Genomic DNA, 16,463 nt, shown 5'->3' with positions numbered 1-16,463 from the left:
ATACATCCATACTATAATAAAGACTATATCTCTCAAACCCATATCCATTGTAAAAATTAGTAATGAAATATTTAAGATGCTACCATTAAAGTCAGGGAAAAAAAGATGCTCACTCATCCCACTTTTACTTGACAAAACCTGAAATAAAATTACACATAGTAGAAAGAAGAAGACACACCTAGATAGTATGGTTGCAGAAAATCTGATAGAATCATGTGAAAAACAAACCAACCTAACATTAGCTTGGATACAATAAGTAAATGAGAGGGCTAGTTACTTTGCCTCTTGGGTTCTTTGTTTTTTTTTGTCCATTAGGTACTTTGAAGTGTAGCCAGTTCTCACCATGATGGCCATGTTGCTCAATAGCTCCAACCATAGTATAGTGGTTCCAAAGAGACTCAATGGCTCTTCCAAAGACTCAATGACTCTTCCAATGGTTGCCTCCTTATAGGCTGCTGGCCAGTCTATAGGTTTCTCTCCAATTCCTGGACCAATGAGTAATGTAATCGGTAGTCTTATTTGTAATAGAAACAAAACATATAGAACACCAAAGCCTAAGCCTAAGATACATAAAGGACTTGTACATTTGAAACTTTAGAAATATAAAGAGACATGTTTTATTATACAGAGAGAACTCTCTTATTTGGAGAAAAGAAATGTTAAGAAAGCATACAAAATTTTTCAAGTATTATAGTATAAGTGGGTGAGTTTTCCAGAGCTGAAATTAGTATCTTTTAGTATGAGATCTTGATGATGGAACACAAAATGGAATTTCTGGTTCTGAAAATGACATTAAGCTCATGCATTGTGCCAAGCCAACAATGGCCACACGAAAAAGCTATGTGGGTGGTAAGAAGAGGGTTAGATATGCTTCAGTGTGGGCAAACGGAAAGAAATGAATTTAGAGCAAAGTCATCTAAACCTGACTCATAAGATAATGGAAACCAAATTACCAGCTATAAGCCAGAGAAAGAAAGTAAGAGAAACTGACTTTTTCCTAAATTCACTGGCTTCTATATTGAAGCCACATAAAAAGGTCAACACAATTTTGGGTATCACTGGGAAGAGCACAAGAAAATAACAATGGAATCCTTGCATTTACTGCATGGTCATTCAGCAAACATCTTATGAATGTCTACATTGTACAAAATGGCCCTCGGTAGAGACTGGCCCCTGGAGCAACAAAGGGTAATAAAGGAAGCAAACAGCACACTGTGTTATGAGGAGATGACAAACAAAATTGGGATAAGCGGGTGGTCGAATAGCGGGGAGTCAGCAAACAAAATAATTATACTATATTCTCCATTGGAAGGTATGAGTGCTGGCCTGGCACGGTGGCTCACGCCTGTAATCCCAGCGCTTTAGGAGACTGAGGAGGGTGGATCATTTGAGGTCAGGAGTTCGAGACCAGCCTGGCCAACATAGTGAAACCCCATCTCTTTTAAAAATACAAAAATTAGCTGGGCATGGTGCCGGGCACCTGTAGTCCCAGCTACTTGGGAGGCTGAGGCAGGAGAATTGCTTGAACCCTGGAGGCAGAGGTTGCAGTGAGCCAAGATCTCACCTCTGCACTCCAGCTTGGGTGACACAGTGAGACTCCATCAAAAAAAAAAAAAAAAAGGAAGGTATGACGGCTTAGCAGAAAAATAAAGCAAGGGAAAGTAAAACAAGTATGAAGAATGACAGGATATCAAGAGGTCAGGTTCTGGGAAATTTTTAAAAGAATGAAAGAGACATGTTGATGTTTTTGATGTAGGGCATAAAAAAAGGGGGGAATCGAGTCTGGCTAAACATTTTGGGCTAGGTAACTGGAGAATGGAGTTGTCTTTATTGAGATGGCTAGGTCAAGGGAAGAAATAGGTTTAGAAGAGTTTCAGGAGTTTACTTTGGAGCATGTTGAATTTGAAATGTGGTTAAATAACCTAAGATGTTGTCAACTAGGCAGTTGGATAGATGAGTTGGAATTCAGGAGAGAAGTCTCAGCAGAAGACATACCTTTTGGAGTAATTGGCACATGGGTGAGATTGCCAATAGTGTGGATATACAGAGAGAAGAGAAGCACAAGGACTGTCCCTGGGCACTCCAACATGAAGATGTTGGGAAGATAAGGAGAAACTGGCAAACGAGCATGAAAGGAAGTAGCCAGGGAGGGAGGAGGAAAACCAAGTGAACACTGTGTTCTAGAAGCCAAGCAAAGATGGAGTTTCAAGAAGAAGAGAGTCATCAACTGTGTCAAATGCTGCTTATAGGATGATAGAGGACCACTGATTGGATTTAAGAAAGTGGAAGCCCTTGGCCATCCTGATAAGAGACATTTCAGAACAGTGGTTAGGGTGACAGCCTGATTGGACCAGGTTTACAAGAGAATAGGAGAGAAACTGGAGACAACAAGAGACAGCTCTTCAAGGAGTTCATCTGTGAAAGGAAGGAGAGATACAGGACAGCAGATGGAGCATGAAGTGAGGTCAAGACAGCATTTTCTTCAAGATAAAGGTAAATGACAGCCTTTTGTATGCTCTGGAATAGCCTGGTGGAAAGGGAAAGATTGCTGATGCAGGAGAAACAGGAGAGGAAGGCTGGAGAAAAGTCTCTGAGTGAGAGGGAGCAGCATCTCATGCACTCATGGAAAGTAGGTATAATCCAGGAGCATGGCCAGTTCCCCCCAGGGAAAACAGGGAAATGGAGAACAAAGCCACAAAAATAGTAGGTGAGCAGATGCAGAAGGGAGCTTGTGGAATTTCCCTCCCCATGCTTCTCTTTTCTCAGTGGAGTGGAAAGCAAGGTTATCAGCAGAGAGTGAGGCTGGAGGAGAAGGGTTTGGAAGCTTGAAGTGGGGAGAAAATACAAAACAGTGGTCCAGTAAGTGGGAGAGTAAGTGGACTCGGGAGCACGTTATGGGGAGTTAGGGCTTTGCTTGAGGTTCATGGTCATGAATAATAAATGCCACCAGCTATCATGGTGGTGTGTCCTCATTCTGCTCAGAGCACTCAGTAACTCCACTGTCTTCAGAAAACTATGCAAGATCCATTATATGGTTGAAAAGGGCCTTTAAGATATTGCTGGAGTAATCTCCTCCAGCACAATCTCTCTCAATACTCACCAACTTATGCCCTGTTTTCCAGCCATTTACCCAAGTGCTGCTGCTTTGGGACTTGCAGTTCTCTCTCCTTGGATCACCTCCTCCGTTAACTATTTCTCCTTCAATATTTAGTTCCTCCATTGTCTCCTTTGGGAGGCTTTTCTAGAAATGTCTCAATGGGTTATTTGTTTATTATTTATATTTCTTCCATCTTCGCATTTATTATATAGCACCTTATGAGGTAGGTATCATCATCATCATCCTTACTTTGTAGATAAGGGAAAGGAAGGAAAGAGACATTAAGTAACTTGCTGGGCTCCCACAAGTAGTGAAGGTCAAGGCTGGGAATTGAATGGAGATGTTAGATTCAGAGTTCATACACTTGTCTAGCATGCCATAGTGTTAGTTTTAGGTCAGATAAAGATGCTGTCATTGCCACAAAGGGAGACTGAGCCAGCTGAATGATTCAGAGCAAATTCAGTTGACTATTATTAGTCTAAATACAACACCAGGGAATTTGGGATTTTTTTTTGTGTATGTTTGTGTGTAATGTATGTATTTTTTTCTAGAATGTGAGTGTGGCTACCTCTGGAGGTAATTGCACTTACGAGATGTAATGTCCTTTCATGTCATTCTATTTAAAATAATTTGCTGTTAACATTCTATTGTGAGATCATTGTAGAAATAGATATACTGCCTACATGTTTTGATTAAGATATAAGCATTCAAATTTGAATTCTGAATACCTTCCCATGAAAATCCTTGGGGATGGATATTCAAAATCCTTCTGGCAGCAGTTGCCTAATTTTCTAAGCTTATGTAGAAAGAAGAGTTTTTGAGGGAAAATCATATTCCTCTATAGTTAAAATCAAAACTGCACACAGAAGAGCCAGCATACTTGACATGAGTACTTTCAAGATTTACTTCTTGGAAATGAATACACATTTCTTAAAAACTTTCTCCAATGGCATGTCTAATAATAGTGAAATATAAACTATTTGGCTTTCTTAGGCAACTTCTTCCTAACATATTATCTAATGGCATTCATCTCCGTCTGCCCAGATCCTGTGTTTTCAGCACAGTATAAGCTCTATGTAGCAAAAATTTGTTGTCCACAGCTGTGTCCTATTAATATGCTCACTTACAGAACTGCCATGCTGCCCCACAAGCTGAGAGTCTGCCAGTGAGTGTATGACTCTAAAGCCATCGCCATCCCTAGGATGTGAAACCAAAGGAATCACATAGATGGCTTTTAATTGAATTTAAGCCACTGGAAAGAGAAGGAATAGGAAGGTTACATGAGGGCCAATGTTGTCTGATTTTAGATTCCAGTTATTGTTTACCTTTTATTGGGCACAGCAGCTTACATAAATTATTTCATTTAATGTTCATATCAACATTCAGCTTCAGAGATTTTGTTTGAGAAACATATATTAAGAAAATGAATAGATCCCAACACTCTACTCTGCAATGAAGTGAATTTGAGCCTCAATAACAGGTAGTCTCTGCCTTTGTAAAGATCACCATCTAGAAGGAGTGTGCAGAGCCTTCCATCAAGTGACATACAATAGAGATAAGCCCTTGAAGGAGCAGAATTGGCTGGTGAGGGAGCGTAAGAAAACTTTCAGGATCCAAAAATGTGGCTGTCTAGAGAAAAAATAAATTAGATTTGTCAATATCATGTGAAAAAAATAGGTGTTAAAAAGAAGAGGAAGGGAGATATCCAGCAAAATAAACAGGCTTCACTGATGCAATGCTGGGTGAAATTCCACCAGGTTCTCAGAAGGTGGCCAAGCCGTGCATTGTGGAGAAGCCCTGAGACTTCCAAGTCTACTAAGTTGGATCCAACAGGGCTTTCTGCTCTTCTGGATGTTGAATATTATGGCTTATTGTAGAATGTGTTAGCAACCCATCTGGATATGTGTCCAAAATAGGCCTTAGAGAGAATGAAAGTCAGTTCCTCAGTAGAGTTCTGCAGAATGCTATTGTTTGATCTTCAAGATTATAGGTATCTCAAGGTTTTGTAAAAAGTGTGATAAATACCTTTCAAAAACCAAGCCATTTTATGAAGTGTGCCCTGATGTTTGAGTGTCTGTTATGAACTATCAATTAAACCTCTTCATGTTACTGGAGGAAGATAAATTTATCCCACATTTGAGAAGTTTCTTGAAACACAATTTTTAAGAATGATTTATTCAGGAAAATGTATGCCACAAGCATGTGGATTCAGTTGTTACAGGTAATGAGACAATTATACAAATAACTTTTAAAATGATAAATGTGAAAATTTGTTAAGAGAGGTACACAAAGCAGAGGCTTTACAGAAGGTTGCAGAATATTAAATCAGAGGAACTAATTAAGGCCTTACAGATGAGGTGTCTTCTGAAGGAGGGATCAGAAGTGATGGCTAAGATTTCAACCAGTAGAAATGAGGACAGAAGTTCTTGTTATTCCAACAGTATAAGCAAAGGCATATAGGCAGGCAAGGTCAAGTCCACTGTGGATACAAGTAGAAAAGTTTAAAAAGGCTGGAAATTTAGGTTAGGGTCACACAAAAGAGGGCTCTGAAAGCCAGGTCAGTGGTTTTAGTTTTAATTCAGTTGGCTGCTTTTATAGGGATGAGCTATGAAACATGATTGGAATAGCCCTGTTGAAAGACTAACCTGGCAAATGTCATAACTGGAAAAGAGATGAAGACAGGTACCCTGGTGACAAAACCATTAGGTGGGAAGATTGAAGATCTAAATTAGTTTGGGGACAGTGAGATGGAAAGAAGGGGATGGAGGTAAAGATGTGGCAGAGGTCTTGGAACGTTCCTAGCTATGGGAAAAGATACAAAGTTTTGAAGTTGATAGATAAAAACAAAGTCATTTAACAGATATGACAATATGATAATGTGGCCCCTAGCAATGGCCTTGGCTGGAAGGCAGAGGTACAACATAGACCTAGAAGATTCAATTCAGTGATAGCTCCTGTCCAGTAATAAATATGGCGATGAAGGGAAGAGTTGGTATACAAGTGTTCAAATAATTCCTGAGTTATCTTCTTGTAATTTCAGGGAACTTGATTCAATATTTTTAAATACAAATGAGTAAAATAGAAGAATCAAAACACAATATGTGGATTATATCAGTGGTTCTCAAGCTGTGTGCTCAGAAGAACCGTGTAGGGAGCTGGTATAAATTCCAGACACTCAAGAACACCCCTAAAGATTCTAACTCATAGGTTCTGGGTAGGTTCTAGGAATAAATAATATTCTCACCTATGCTAGACAATTATGAATTAAGTAATCAGAAAAAAAACATGAGAAACAATGGATTATGCATGCAAACTAGTACCTGACACATACATGTAACTTCAGATAATTATGGTGAGTATTGTATATCTGATGTGGCCACCAATCTTCTTTCCAAGGAAAGCAAAGAGTTTCCCATCATGTGTAGCCAGAGGGTTAGTCTCTGACTCATCTTAATCTTTGTTCTCTTTCTGAATCATGTTTAAGCCATCCTCTACTTGTTTATGAACTTTGGGAGCTTTCATTCCCTTGACTGCTGTCTTTATAAGAATGTTGGCTGTAGGAACTACTTACACTCCATTTACATATAGTCCAGTCCATCTTAAAATAGACAATATATAACACTTTTTGACTCTGCTGCTGCTGCCACTGACAATAATGAGACCCTGGGGAAATAACCTCACAGAGTTTACATTTTGTCATTTTTTAAATGAAGAGGTCTGACTAGACCATTTTTATGATCCCTTCTCTGATTTTATGGTCTTGTGAGTTATATTCTGGATGTAAATACATTTCAGGGTTAGAAGGAGTCTTAAGTGGGATTTAGCCAGTCCGTCCTTCCAAATATTAACCCTGCCCTGCCTTTCCTGTCCCTGTTCAGTATAGGGACCTCAGTTTCCCCAAACAGTTCATTCCTAAAGAGGGAAGAGGAATAGCCTCTGTGGCAGGACTCACTTACATGAAGCTGGAATGTATCTGTCTGTGTTGACTCTCACACTTCAGAGATTTACCAGCCTGAGGTATTCTTCTCTCGTTTTTAGGGTTTTATGATCTCAGCAAACTTTTCTCCATAGTTTTAGATGAAAAATAATAATTTCTAGGCAAAGCACTAGGAAGACTGGTCCTGAGGGAGCTACAGATTCCTTTTCTGTGGCAGAGATGTTGAAGTTTTTTCAGTGGTGGACCACATGAACAGAAAACAGTGATGAACGGATCATGGCAATGTTTTATTAACAAAAAGCATGAGTTAAGGGAGTTCATGACGGGGTCTGAATATTAAATGGATTGAGGCATATGTGCATATTTCTTTTTTACTTTTGTAGTTATCCTTTATAATGGCCCAGTTTTATGCTGTAATTTTATGTACTCATTTCTTATCATAAGGTAGTACACCTTCAGAAAATAGATTATTAAAATGAAGAAAATTCACCTAAATCTTTCAAAACAGGAACGACTAATGCTTTAATATATATTCTTTTAGTAATTTCTCTCTCTCTGTCTCTGCCCATCTCTGTATCTTTCTCTAAGTGTGTGTGTGTTTGTGTGTGACAGAGAGAGAGAAACAGAGAGAGAGAAAGAGAGAGAGAGAGAGAGAGAGAAAGATTTTAATGGGCCAATACCATAGATGCTAACCTGATTTTTTTCCCCAGGTTTTTTCTTTTTAGACTTATTCTTAATGGCAGTCTTGAAGTCCATCTTATGCATATATCACAATTTATTCATCCTATTCTCTTGATTTTAGTGGAGTTAATTTTAAATGGCACATATTATGTAATGACTAATCCCTGCCTTGAATTTCAGCTGCATGATCAAACCTAGCAGCAAAGGTCCTCAGCACCACATCAGGGCAGTGGTCAGTCCTAACCAACCTGGCCCAGTTGAACAAGACAATCTACTTCCTCAGGTTTTGCTAGATTCTCTCAATGGACATCAGTGGGCCCACAGGCCTCATGTGGGATGCCCAAGATCTTACATGACTTCCTCCTGGGGATTGAATGAATAGCTGAGTTTAATACCAAAAGCTTTAAACTTTATTCAAACTGCCACTCTCCCAACAGAAATGGCCTTTCTGACATTATTCCATCCCAGGACATGTGGGCTATAACAGTTCTTTGCACTCCTAACAGTAAAGAGGTTTTTTGTCCAAACCAAGCGGCTCAAATTAAACCTTCCCTTTTTGTTTTTGTGAGGCTTACTAGCACATACTTAAACCTAGGGAAGAGACCTGTACATTAACAGCTCCAGTCGTAGCAGGGGGAAAGATAAGTCCTTCTCATTCCAATAAACTATTGGCAGGCTCCTCCACACATACTTTTGTGCCTCTTGCCTTGTCCAACTGAGCCAGAGATTCTAGATCTTTTACTGCCTTGCGTGCTGTGAGCATCTTGTGACCAGTGCGGGCTCTAGCCCTTACAGAGACTCTCTTTGCACTTAACCTTTCTAAAGTCATGCTTATAAACCTTTCCATTACAGCCTGGTTAGACTTGCTGACATCTCCCTGTGGAGTATGTACCTGGCTCAAAACCACTTGCAATAACTTTTAGCTAAAGAATAATAATATGTGGGCCAGCTGTAAGCACCATACCAGGAGGAAAGAGATGAAGGTCAAGCAGAGCTATCTTGGGAGTAGGTTGGACCAAGCACAAGAAACACGTGTGCTCTGCCCATCGTCTCCTATATCTACATAGCTGCCATGTCCTGTGAATTCTCCCTCTAAAACATCTCAAAGTCATTCTTGTCTATTCATCTCTATTAACTACAACCCCAGCCCAGGTTACTACCTATCCTAGTCAGTTCAGGCTACTATAACAAAGTACCATAGACTGGACAGTCTATAAACAACAGAAATTTATTTCTAACCATCCTGGAGGCTTGAAATCTGAGCTCAGGTGTATTATGGCCAGGTTTTATGAGAGCCGCCTTCTTGATTGCAGACTACCAACTTCTCATTGTGCCCTTACATGGCAGAAAGAGGCCTAGGGAGCTTGCTGGGGTCTCTCTCTCTCTCTCTCTTTTTTTTTCTTTGTTGAGACAGAGTCTCGCTTTGTCACCCAGGCTAGAGTGCAATGGCACGATCTTGGCTCATTGCAACCTCCATCTCCCAGGTTCAAGCGATTCTCCTGCCTCAGCCTCCCAAGTATCTGGGATTACAGGTACCCGCCACCACCCCCAGCTAATTTTTGTATTTTTAGTAGAGATGGGGTTTCACCATGTTGGTCAGGCTGGTCTCAAACTCCTGACCTCAGGTGATCCACCAGCCTGGACCTCCCAAAGTGCTGGGATTACAGGCGTGAGACACCGCACTGAGCCACTGGGGTCTCTTTTATAAGGCCACTAATGCCACTCAAGAGGACTCCACCCTCATGGCCTATTCACCTCCCAAAGGTCCCACCTCTTAATGCCACCACATTTTAACACACAAATTTTAGAAACATGCAAATATCTAGTCTACTGTATTACCTTATCTTGTCTATTTCTACAGCTTTCTCAATTTATGTCTCTCAATATTCTTCTGTTACCACCCCATTCATTTCCTGCAGAATAGCTAGAGAGTAGTTGTTTTAAAATATAAGTCTGTTGAGAGGTCAAGAAGGGAGGATCACCTGAGGTCAGGAGTTCGAGACCAGCCTGGTCAACAAAGCAGGACTCCAACTCCACAAAAACAAAACAAAAACCATTAGCTGGGTGTAGTGGTATGCACCTGTAGTCCCAGTTACATGGGAAGCTGAGGCAGGAGGATGCCTGGAGTCCAGGAGTTGGAGGCGGCAGTGAGGCATGATTGTGCTACTGCACTCTAGCTTGGGTAACTGAGTGAGACCCCAACCATTTTTTAAAAATCTAAGTCTGATTATATCCTTCCCAATAGAGTTAAAACTCTGAACATGATCCAGTAGGTCTTCTCAAATCTGGCCTTGACCAAATGTCTAGCTTCATATTTTGCCCCAATCCCAGATACAAATGAGGCTCCTTCTCTCTACTTGGAGGTTTTTATTTAAATGTCACCTACTCAGTGAGGCTGCCTTTGGCCATCTCACCCAAAGTTGTAGCACCTGTCCCTCAAAACACAGGCTCTAGCCTCCTGGTCGTCTTTTTTTATTTATTTTTCTCCTTAGCTTGTTTTACCTTCAAACATACTTATATTTCATTTCCTTATCCTGTTCATTTTCTTTCTTCCCTTCCTGAATGTATGCTCTATGGAAGTCAGGGTTTGTTTGTGGGTTTTTAATATTTTGCTATTTTGGTTATTGTTTCATTCTGAATACCTAGAAGAGTTCCTGGCAAATAGGAAATATTTTAAAAAGTTGTCAAATGAATATTTGTTGAATAATCTTATTTTATAATCTAGACACTGGCAATATATATTTATAAGCAGTATTTCTACGGCACTCCTATAGCGTATCTATAGGAGATGGGTGTGTTACAAAAAGTTTTGTAAGTAACAGTGCAGGAGAAGGAGGCCAGGAGTAAGCGTTTTCCTCAATACTCCTCCTTACCACATCTCCTAAGTTAAATCATGTGATTAAAATTTTTGTATTATGCTCTACTTCATTTTTGCAGTTTTTATCACAATCATGACTAAGTAACATTTTTATGTACTTTGTGATTATCTGTTTTCCTAATAGAGTAGAAGCATCATGAGGTAGGGACTATGTTTGTTTAGCCCAGAGCCAATGAGTGAATGAATAAGGTGCCTCTTTTCAAGCAGCCATGAATAAGGAGGATGGGAGATTTCAGTCCGAAAGTAGAAGACTCAGAGGCTATGTAGTGGGTCTCATGGCCTCCTGTTCTTGTCTTTCCCTCAAGGCAGAAAAATGTAGTGATTAAGGAAAGGGTGAAAATGGTCCCCTTCCCTAAGAAGGATTCAATCCTTGTCTTCTGAGAGAAGCCACAGAATTTCCTGCCTCTATGTTTTCCCTCAGCTTGCTAGATTTCCACGTGCTAGGTCTTACTTGAATTAAAAGGGAGATGACTTTGCAATATCAGGTCGTGGCCCTGGGTGGTTGTTCTTTTGCATTTGAGAAGAAACTAAATACTTACAATCGTTTTCACTTATCTCTTTACAAACTCTTCTGACGTTATTGAACGACAGTTAAGAATCCTGTTTAAGAACTAATACCAGAAACTGCTCTGGAATCAAAGCAAAAAAGAGGATGCTTTGCATGAAAATCATTTAGAGGATTTTCTGCTGGTCTTGGGATGGCGGAGGGAGTTTTTCTGTCCTAATTATTCAATTTTTGCTCTAGAATCATGGTAAAAGTGTTTTCATTCTACTGTGCTGAATGCCAGATGGTAGAAACTTATGAGGAAGAAAGTATTTGTGAATAATCACGCAGCCTTTTGATGGCCAGCTTTCATAGTCATCAACTCAACTTCTTGCATTTTCCACCTACCACAACATGGCTGAGATCATGAGTGGGAGCAGTAGCTGCAAGTGAACTCAACTTTGGAAATCTCCCTTCGTGGGAATTCACCCAGTCCAGGACTGACTCCAAGGCAAACTGCAGGACACATCTCAGGTGATTAAAAATGCAAAACAGAGAAGCATGGTGCCTGTGCGATTTTCTCAGCAATGATTTGCTACCAACTCCTTGAGCACTTTTAGCTAGAAGGGATTCTGCTGACATTTTACTTTTCACTCTTTTCATGAGTTTTGAATATTGAAACAGATTTTGCTGGGGATAATGGAAAGCAGACTTGTCCCAACACTTTTTTTAAAAACAAAAATCTAGATCCGATCTAGCTTTTGATGTAGGGCTAACAATAGGAATATAATGAAACAAGCAAGTGGGATTATACAAGTTAGTTTTGTTGACAGTATCTAAAAACATTTTCACTTCAAACCATTTTCCTTGAATATAATACTTGCCTTTAAAAAGTCTAGCCTCTGCCAAATATTTCCCAATAAAAAGTTGGCCCATTATTTACATTATGGTTGCATTTTGATTTTCTGGTCATTGGAAGAATGTTCCATGGACATCTATCATGTAGTCATCTTTGTTATTACAACCACATATTGAAACAAAATGAACAACAGTCACTGGAACTGTTAGAATAGCCAGACCGCAATGAAAAAGTATGTTCAGGTTGCTCAAACCAAAGAAATGTCTAAATTCAGAAAGAAAGACCATGATGTGGCAGGTCTTACTCCAAGCACTCTATGTCTACCAACCAATTTAAATGGAGTCGCAACCCTGTGAAGTGTGGGCCATTATTATTAATCCCATTTTAAAGAAGAGGAAACTGAGGCCCAGTGATTAAGTAACTTATCCGGGGTTATATTGCTACCTAATAGTAATAGCAACAAGTAAAACAGTAACAGCTGGATGTGAAACCAGGAAGCCTTAACTGGAATTCGTATACTTAACCACTGCTCATATTGCCTAACTGTATGGCTAATAACATGCATCAGAAAAACCTCCGCTTGATCACATGGCTGAGAACATACATCAGAAAAACTATTTTTTCTCAGAGGAATTATAAAAGATGGTGTTATTTCCTTTCTTTATAACATTCCTCGTATTTCTTATCTTGGAAACTGAAGGACACTAAGAACCCTTTGTGTGAGTTGGGTGAGCATTTTAAACCTAAATTCCTTCACTTTCTCATTTGTGAAATAAAGTTATTGCAACTATAATGGCTGTGATTCCAGGTGTTCACTGTCCAAGCCATTGAGCGTGTGCCTGTGTGGTTGAGGGTAAGGACTGCATGAGGGAGGGAGATGGGCATGGGCTTGGGCAGGAGGATGAAGAAGAATACAGTTTTCAAAGAAAGAAAAAAATGAAACTGAATAACTTCTTGAAATGACAGTGAAAGCACATTGACATCCCTGGTGAGAAGAGGGACCTTCATGACTCACTTCAGGCTTCAACACTTGCAAGTTTTATGCCATGTATTTACTGGTGGGAACTGTGCATTATACCCCTGACCACTAGCAAGTGGTTTAGATGCATAAATGTTTTTTTCACCTCATCAGAGCTACACGTGGAAGTAATTAGATTCTTCTGATCACAAGGAAATCCCGTCTGATATCATCACCTAATGTTTTTCCCAAGTTGATCAGCAGAGTTGAATCTGCTTTCTATAGAAAATAAAGGTGTCTTGAAGACTGCAGATACTCAAGCTCTCTGGAGATACTCAGAAATTCTTTTCATGTGATTTGCAAGATTAATAAATAACAGTAATTACAATTAAAGCAATAACAGTGCTATTTGGTAGGGTGTCTAATGGGCATCAGGCATTATGCTACACATGTTATGTAAATCTATATAATCATCCCCCAAAACAGCCAAATGATACAATTATTAGCCACAATCAGTAAATAAGAAAAAAGAGAGGCCTAGAATGGAAATGGAAGCAAAAGGACTCAAATACTGGCCTATATAGTTTTCACTACACACCATGCAATGCAATTCACTCTCAAGCAGCTAACTTAAGAAAACAAACTATTATCTTTTTTTTTTTTTTTAATTTTTTTTTGTAATACTGAGGTTTTCATTCTCTGGTCATCTCAATTTTTTTTCTCCCTTTCCATCATTAATTTAAGAGGATTCCTGACTCCTGACCAGATTCTGCAGCAATAGCCTAATTGTAGCTACTTATGGTGTCCTTGGATCCATTGGACCTAAACCTGAGAGTTTAAAAAAATGCAGCCTCTTGGCCCCACCCAGTCACTCAGTTAGAATCTGGATCTTAACCAGATCTCCAGGTGATGTACAGGCACATTATAATTGCTGTGTTTTGTAACTCTCCTTAAGATTAACCTGCCTTCACAATCTAGCCATGCCCGATCATCTAACCTTTACGCTTTCCCAACATCAATTCGTCTTTGTAGTGGAGCAAGCCTCTGCTCATGCTTCAGACTGCTTTGCACAAGTGGCTTTCCTCATGCTGTTCCATCCCGCCTGACGTTCCCTACTCCCTTTTGCCCCCTAATCAAAACCTGCTCTTCAAGGGCTGCTTCATGATTTGAAAGGAATCCCAAATTCCTCTGATATGTGTTGCTTTACCACACATGGTGTCATTTATTTCGTTTGGTGTTATTCCCTTGCAGTCTTCCTTGTGCAAACTTTGCATTACAAATATACTTGCCAGCTCACCTAGGAATTAAGAGACAGCTAAGGCCCAAATCACCCAGAGGCACATTTTAAAAACCACTGGTTGAGTTGATCGCTATTGGTCCTTCCGTCTCTTACAGCCTAGGATTTTACATTTAAAAACCAGCTACACTATAACTGTACTGATCACTATTCTGTAACGCCCTGGGCCTAGTATGTTGTAGAATATAATAGAATTAGATTTGTGTCTTTATGCTGCTGATAATTTAATTAAGAAAAATATAACTTAGCACATTTGATTTTTGTGTTCCTAAAATCTGTACCGCTATTTTAGATGAATCTGCCTTAAGTGAGTTCAGCAAGCAAGTCAAAGCAGACCCTGAAAAAAATCAGAGCATTTGGAAATGAAGTTGAAAGGTAATACGTAGAAGAAGGTAGGAACAATTAAATTACATGAATTATTTTTATCATTTTAAGTAATTTAATAGAATTAAAACAGTTCAAACAGTTCAACTTATTTTCACCAGTTGCTTGCTTATGAATTATAGTAGCCAGGCTCAAGTTCGAGAAAAAGTAGGGATAAAGTATCAAGTATTTTGATCATCTTTGTTGAACTACTTCACAGTTTTTTTTATTTAAAAAAAATAGCAATTGAATACATGCAAATGAAGGAAGGATTAACATGCACAGCACACATAAAATTTACCACTGTTTATATTTATTTAGATTAGTTGTTAATTCCCAATAAATCTCACTAGGCTCTTAACTACAAAAGGTAAAAACTCAAGTTTTGCCATTGAGTGGACAATTTCATATCAAGTGGGTCCTACCATTTTCTATACCAGTCCAGAGATTCTAAAATCATAGTTTGGATGTCATATTTAATTGGAATATATTTGGAAGTAATAGAATATTCAATTACTTATGACTTAAAGGAAATGGGATTTGTCTCCCATGGCAAGATGTCTGGAGGCAGGTTGTTTCCAGAGTTGATGAATTCAGAAGCTTAGGATTCAAGGGGGTCTTCTCCGCAGTTCTCTTGTCCTTGCTCTCATGGTTGGCTACAGAGGTCTCAAAACTATGTCCTCACAGACAATGTCTAAAGGCAGGAAGAGTCCAGTGCCTTTACTGGGTCACTGTTTAAGAGTGAAGAAAATGTTGCTAGAAGTCTGTTCAGTAGAGCACATTAATCAGGAGACCACACAACCAAGCTCAAAATAATCACTAGCAAGAAGGAAGGAATTTACATATTTGGAGAACATAATAAACACCAACTCTTCATCCTACCCTACTCCCACCCCCACTTAGCATTGGAGGGAGATGCATGGGATATAGAACTGTCCAACGTCAAAATAGCATTGAGGTTTGATTAGAAAAAAAATAAAGCAGTGTATTGGGTAGGCAAGCAACATAGCCTGCCCCAGATATCACTGGGTAAATGTAACTTTATAGATGACAACAAATACTTACACAAAAATCTCACAATAGCTCTTACTAAAGAGCATGTTGATGATCTATGTGAATGAACTGAGGGACACATGGATTAAATTTCCCCTAAAATATACATGGGTTTAGATTGTAGGGGGATGTTCTTGGGAAAACATGTTCTGAGTTTTACCAAACTCAAACGTTTGAGAAAAAATTAGTCTCAGACAGTTGACAACCAAAAACATAGTGAGAGTCACCCACCCAGAATCCAATCCTAAGGGTGGTTTGTTGAAAGTTTTGAAACCCTTGTGGTATGGTCTCTGATGCGTCAGTGCCTCTGGCCACCTACTACTTATTGTGATTGAACCAACCTGCAGCATAAGTTCAGAAACAGGGCCAGGTTGCAAAAAGGATAAGTGGGCTCCAGTTGATTCATTAATTGACCCATGAATCCATTCATTCATATAACAAGGTTTTTGCACTCTCCTAATACGTAGCAAACACTGTATTGGGTGCTGGAGATTCAAAGACGGTAAGTCAGAGTCCTTGCTTGAAAAACAGTCAATTATAAGTGATAGCCTATAATGAAGTATGTCCACATGTAATGGAAGCTGAGAAGGAGGGTCTGCCTGTGCCTGCCTTGTGGTTGCAAGTGTACTGTTTCTATCCCAGTGTGTTTAAAACTATAATGCGAATACATGAGACTGGATAAAACCCCAAACGCAGGTTTCCAAGGCATTTTCCCCTTTAATATATGAATCCACATGTATGTGAAAGGAAATTCAATCCATATGTTTCTGAATCTTTCATACTTAAATCATCATAATTTGTTTTGTAAGAGCTGTTAAGTTCCAAGAAGCCTTTGAGGCTTTCTTTCTTTCTTTCT

Source organism: Mandrillus leucophaeus, unplaced genomic scaffold (assembly GCF_000951045.1).
Source record: "Mandrillus leucophaeus isolate KB7577 unplaced genomic scaffold, Mleu.le_1.0 Scaffold472, whole genome shotgun sequence".
In the NCBI taxonomy this organism is placed as follows: domain Eukaryota; kingdom Metazoa; phylum Chordata; class Mammalia; order Primates; family Cercopithecidae; genus Mandrillus; species Mandrillus leucophaeus.
The sequence above is the reverse complement of the archived record's forward strand: the minus strand, read 5'-3'. Positions refer to the sequence as shown.